The sequence below is a fragment of the Dioscorea cayenensis genome, chromosome 8 (genome assembly GCF_009730915.1).
Source record: "Dioscorea cayenensis subsp. rotundata cultivar TDr96_F1 chromosome 8, TDr96_F1_v2_PseudoChromosome.rev07_lg8_w22 25.fasta, whole genome shotgun sequence".
Taxonomy (NCBI): domain Eukaryota; kingdom Viridiplantae; phylum Streptophyta; class Magnoliopsida; order Dioscoreales; family Dioscoreaceae; genus Dioscorea; species Dioscorea cayenensis.
In genome coordinates this window covers 376,475-382,744 of record NC_052478.1, presented here as the reverse complement: position 1 = coordinate 382,744, position 6,270 = coordinate 376,475, and the positions used below count along the sequence as shown (strand labels likewise).

The 6,270-nt window shown below is 33.6% G+C and overlaps 1 long non-coding RNA gene across 8 annotated transcripts; it reads right to left on the bottom strand.

The window, feature by feature from the left end:
• Nucleotides 1-878: 878 nt before the first annotated feature.
• Nucleotides 879-5,538, bottom strand: LOC120267034. Of its 8 annotated transcripts, none has more exons than XR_005538372.1 (5): nt 5,312-5,538; nt 4,521-5,190; nt 4,229-4,298; nt 3,706-3,777; nt 879-967 (listed from the first exon to the last, which is right to left on the bottom strand). It is a non-coding gene; the product is annotated as an uncharacterized LOC120267034 (long non-coding RNA). The 8 variants fall into 8 exon arrangements; XR_005538374.1 differs by lacking the exon at nt 4,229-4,298 and having other exon boundaries at nt 4,521-4,557; nt 4,643-5,190; XR_005538371.1 differs by lacking the exon at nt 879-967 and adding an exon at nt 3,466-3,615.
• Between the last annotated feature and the right edge of the window lie 732 nt (nt 5,539-6,270).

Here is a 6,270-nt window from a genome sequence, read left to right as displayed (position 1 = left end):
GGTATGAATCATATACTAAAAAATAGGTTTCACATAACTCACAAGCAATAATACATTAAAACAAAACTGAACCTCTCAAATAATAGCAACAAATTTAATAATAAAAAAACAATAATGTCCAAGCAGCCGATGAAGCCACCAAGTGAACCATGAAAATAATAATAATAATAATAAAGCAATAAAGTGGAAGGACAAGTACATATTAGGCCACTATTTTTGCCAATACCATTAGCTCTCTTTGCAATGTAAAAAATAAAAAAAATAGATGCCGGTGGGTTTGATCGAATTTGTGACTAATAATCATCAGTTTGAGACTAAAGAAACACTGCACGATGAGATTGCTAATAATATATGTGACAAATAAAACAATTGAGGGGTTTGGGAGTTTAAATGCATGAGAAATTTATATTAACTAAAACCAAAATGTGCCTTAAAAATTGGTCTACATGAATAAAATGGAATACAGATTTCATTAAGATGCTCATTGTTATATAGATTTCAGAATCACAAGGATTGCAGATCAGAAATTAATCCTACATTATGCAACAGACAAAACTATGCCACATAAATATCAATTATGAAATACTAACTTAAAAGACAGAACATGTGATATTTTCAAGATAATCCATGATGGCATGAGCATAATTGTAAATAACTAGGAAACATACACCACTCAGCACCAACATGTGTGGATGAGGAATAAATTAAATGTCGTGCTAGAAATATAAGGAAATTTAAACTATAAAATTCCAAAAATTTAACCATTAAAGAACAACCTTTATATTTTATGCACGCAAATATGACAGATATATTCAAGTTGTCACTCTAATACTTTGGTTCATGTTGAGGTTCACATTAGCCTCATCAATCAAGCTCCGTCAAAAATCATCAAACTTCAATAGATTGACTCATGGGTCATCAAGCCCTCAGAGGAATGTTCACCAACATCGACACTATTTGTCAGAACCTGATGAATATACAGAAATGTTCTTCACAATATGGTTCCCACAATTATGTGAAATGCCCTTACAAATACTGCCAACAACCCAACAACATTATAATACTCACGGAAAAAAAAGCAATATGTCAAATATACAATATTATATACAACAAACCAAGTGATCAACATAGGAAAGAATTTTTTGAATCAGTGAGAAATAACCACCAACTACGAGAATTAACCACCAATGAGAAGTATAATAAATTGACAAATAAAAAACACATAAAATATTCAATATTATCTAAAATAAACCTAGTGATCAATAAAGGATAGACCTTTCTTGAACATTAAATAAGGTGTGCATATTAATAATAACTTTTGCGGAACAAGACATGAATCAACTATTACAAACTCCATAAATATTGCGCTCATATATTTGATATAACATTGAGCATGCCAAGAGGCTAAACCCTAAGTGTCGTACTTATGCTTCTAATCATACACTAACCAATCAAAATATCATTTATAAATAATATTTAATGCAGTATATTGTCAGCTAAACTAAGTCAGTATTTAAGGTTAGCATGCGCAAGCATGCATACTGTGTGCAACTTGAACTAAACAATGCATTTAAAGATCAATAATGATATTTTAGATGCATGCGATAAGACTACAAGACACCACATTGGGTCTAACAAAAAATTACTACCTTATCGAGTGCAAAATGTTTAAAATGCTAACGAGGATATTACGAGTTGTTCAAAGGGAAAGTCTCAATAATTATAGAAACATACATTGTAACAAACAATGTTAAAAATGAACCAATCCTTACAAAGAAAAAAAAAAACATATATATTTAAAAGAAAAAGATGTTAAAATATGGTTCAGAGATAAGAACAATAGTAGCAGAAGGAAAAGAAGAGAATAAAAAACATACATAGGAACAAATACAAGGCAAAAAAAAAAAAACACGAAGTACATAAAGAAGAAAGGTTGTTGGGATACCACAGAATTAAGTACGAACAAGCATTGGCAATATTTGGAGTATTTGATGATGATATTGAGGCTTACATATGACTCATATTCCTGTCATTTTTAGTATTTCTTTATTTTCAACCAGAATCTGTGAGCCAACTTACAAGAAAGAGATTTGGATGCTTCCAACAACCTTTCTCTGCCAATTTTTAAGCAGTGTAATTAAAAGCGCTAAGCGCCTTAAGGCGTTAAGACTTTTTATCGCCTAAGGTGGGATGCGCCACGAAAGGCGCACGCCCGAGCAAAGTAAAGCACTAATTAATAAATAACTTATATATATATATATATATATATAATTTTTTTGGAATAATTTAAGTCAAGCAAAGAAAAACATAAAGTCAAACAAAGCATAACATAAAGTCAAGCAAAACATTCCTAGAAGTCATCTAATTATACAATATCAACATCCTCATCATCCAAACTAGCTTCAACTCTATCACTAGATTTAGAGTGCAACTTTTGTTGACTGTTCAATTTCTCTAATTAATTAGTAAATCCTTAATTTCCTCATTATTTTTTTAAAAATAGAAGTTGTCCATTTAAATCACTCCGTTTTCCGCACTAAATTTATTCCATTCCTTATTAGTAAATGCTTTTTTTTTTTTAAATCACCTAGTTTTTCACCCTAAGGACCTGTTTGGATAGGCCAGAATTATGGTATAATCCATACAATATGCCATAATTTAATATTTTCTGAGAATTATGCTATATTGGTTGTTTGGATGCGTATTTTAGAGTATAAAATTATGGCATAATATAGGTATTATGGTATAAAAAAATATTCCTCTTAGTGGAATATTTTTCATTGTAAAAGTCTATTTTTTTATCCAGCCACCGATCCACCGGTGACCCGGCCGGTCTCCGGCGACTAGCGAACTGATCACCGATCCACCGGTGGTCCGGCCGGCCTCCGGCGACCGGCAACTGGTCCGGCCGGTGGTACGGCCGGACTCCAGCGACTAGTCATTGGTCCACCGGCAGTTCGACCACCGGTTCACCAGTCTCCGGTGACACGCCGGCGATCCACCGGTGGTCCGGCTATCGGCCGGCCGACCTCCGGTGACACCAACGATCCACTGGTGGATTGGCCGACCTCGACGACTAGCCACTAGAAGTCTAGTCGCCGACCTGCTGATCTCCATAATTTTTTTTTAATTTTGTCAATCAAACACTCATTCCGCAGGAATAAAATATGTTATAATTTATGTAATAATCACTTGCACTTCCTACATAATAAAATTATGCCATATTTTTTTATTTTGCAGCCAAACAGGCCCTATATTTATTTCCCTCCTTATCATTAGGTGTGTCTATCTAAAATCACCTGGTTTTTCTCCCCAAAATTTATTTCCTTTCTTATTTGTAGATGTGCCTTTTTAAAATCACCCAGTTTTTGTTCTATAAATTTATTTTCTTCCTAGTAAGTGTACCTTTTTAAAATCCCAATTAACACTAATTGAAAGCATTAAATATAGGGTTGATAGAAAAAGACAGGCGTGCTTTTTTATGGTTGGCGCTCGGCATAAAGCGCTTGCCTGGGCTTGCCTCATTTACGGCGCCTCGCCCTGAGGGTGTTAAGGTGTTAGGGCCTCGCCTTTCCTGAGCGTCTTTCTCACTTTAAATAACACTTTTTAAGTGAGCTACAATGTAAAATGCATTTTCAATATAGGTAAAGGGAAAATGTCCACAGTCTAAGTTACAAAACAAACATGGTGGGAAAAAGAATATACCCTTGTATATACAAATGATACATCTCTGGAAACTCCTGCTTGAGATTATTTCCTCCATTCTTCAATATTTATCTAACAGAATCAAGATAAATACCTAAGAAGAAAACTCCAAATATAGGCCAAATACATTATTCATTGACCAGTAATGCACATAACCATGAAATATAGGGTGGGCAAAGATATATAGTTTGACTAGAAATGAGGCCCATCATATGACAAAGTTTGAACCCTAAACATTACAGTTTACTCTTCTCATTCAAGGCAATGAACATTTATAGGAGTGTAATTGATGCTTGATAATCAAAATTTGTAAAGCTTTACCTCTAATAAAAGCAACATGACATTCAATAGATGGATGTTAGGCTAAAATCATTCTAGTTGAATTCCAGCATGTCTTGAATCACACAACCATTTTTGGTAATCTTATGTTGTGCGTGCTGAATTACTTAAGACAAATGTTAATGCATATGCTAAACATTTTCTCCGTAAATTCACCTATTCCAATATAACCAATTATCCTTACCTCATACTTGAACTCTTTATCAAATTACATGATCTGCATTGACAGCAAGGCCCATGCGATAAAGGTACTTCTATAAATTAATAAAAAAGAAAATTATAAAATGAAAAGGAATTTATACAAAAAGAGCACAAGGCAATAATGACTAGAGACATATACACTTTCTTCATACTTAATATATTCAACGAAATAAAACAAGTCAAAGCATCAAATAAGTGAGCATGCAAGAGAAAACATTAAGGTGAGAAGTGAGAACATTGATAAGCATGACAAAAGAGGGAACCAAGTCACTCACATTAAAATGTTCCACAAGCTCAGTCGCAACTTTCCTCCTTGAGAAAGCCATAAAACAACAAAATTAACTATAAGGCATCGAAACATGTAAGAAAAAAACTAAAGTAAAACATTTCCAACAACCTTGACAGTCCTTCAAATCAATGCCGCTAGTACTCTCTGTGATCTTGCACTTAAGTATTATTAGATTACCATAAGTTTCATGCTTGAAAGCCTCTTCCCCTTGGTGTTTTATTTCCACAAAAATAGCAGCATTACTCGAAGAACAATTCAAGAGAAATCACTTCAATGGCTACCAAGAGAAGCCCATGTTTGACCTTCCCCACTTCAGGAGCATCCCAACCAATACAACAATAACAAATGCATTGCAAGAGTGATTCTCCATAAAATCAACCATTCCAAAAGGCATTCCAACATATAAATTTTTGTTAAAGAAGATGAATTCTTGTTAAGGTTCTAATTGCAAAATGAAATCCATAATAAGCTCACAAGTATTGAAAAATCACCAAAAGAAATTATCCAACAAATTCACAAAGACCAAAGCAAGATAAGTTCTTAGTATCTAAAATTACTTACAACCATTCTTGATGAAATTTTTGAGAGACGAAGCCGCGTGCCCTTGGTTTGGGAACCAAACAATAGGCGTAACACCGTCAGAATCGCACTCCCACCTGAAAAAAAAAATGTATCAAAATTGAACAACAATCTGCAAAAGAAGATGAAAAAAACTCCAAAACCCTCCCCGGATCTTCTCAGTCGCATACTTCCACTCTGCCAGGTAATGAAATTAACCTAGTCGTGTAGCTCGATCGTCAGACAGCTATGGCGCATGAAATTCTCAAGGCGTATCCTATAGATGATTCCGAATCCCGCTCGCGCGGCGTTCTCCGGGCCTCCATGAAACCCTAGAATCCCCAAATGGGGGTAGATTACTCTCCAAGAAAAAAGAAGAAGATGAGAAGCCGGCCAAAACGAAGGGGTATCTAGGGAATTATAGACATTTTCTTCCTTTTTATCTAATGAATACATTAAATCATTGTGACGATTTTGTAATTATACGTAGACTTTAAACAAACAACTAGTGATAGCTAAAATTTTGAGTAAAATATTTTAAATGAAATTTACGGATTTAAACGGACAAATGAATATAGTTTTTTAAAAAATAAAATATATATTTTGTTTTAAAAACCAAATTAAAATAATAAAACTTTATTACTAATTATAAATTGTAAAATCGATATTTTTTATTATTTTAAAAACTTCATTTCTAATCTCAATACAATTTTTCAGTTAATGGCTAGAATTTTTTTTAGATCCATGGGGTTGTTACATTGTTGGTATATTACATAAATTGATGGACCATGATAAATTGTAAGAATAAGTTGTAGCCAAGACTTTGGGTAAGGATTAATAATAAAAGGTGACTATAAAATCTCGTTATGTATGTATGTATATAAGAATAAGTTGTAGCCAACGAAGAGACTTTTGGTAAGGATTAATAATAAAAGGTGACTATAACATCATGTTACGTATGTATGTATATGATGCAGGCTACTGGATTGGATGGATAGGAAATGCTAGCAGGACTTAATTAGAATGAAGAAGATCTGAGAAAGAAGAAGAGAAGAAGGAAGAAGAAAGTGATTATGGTCAAAAGCCCCTTATCATTCTCATTGCATCTTCTTATATAGCAACAAAACAAGAGAAATCTTCCAAATTGGAACAATTCCTCTAGCTGGCATTCTGACAAA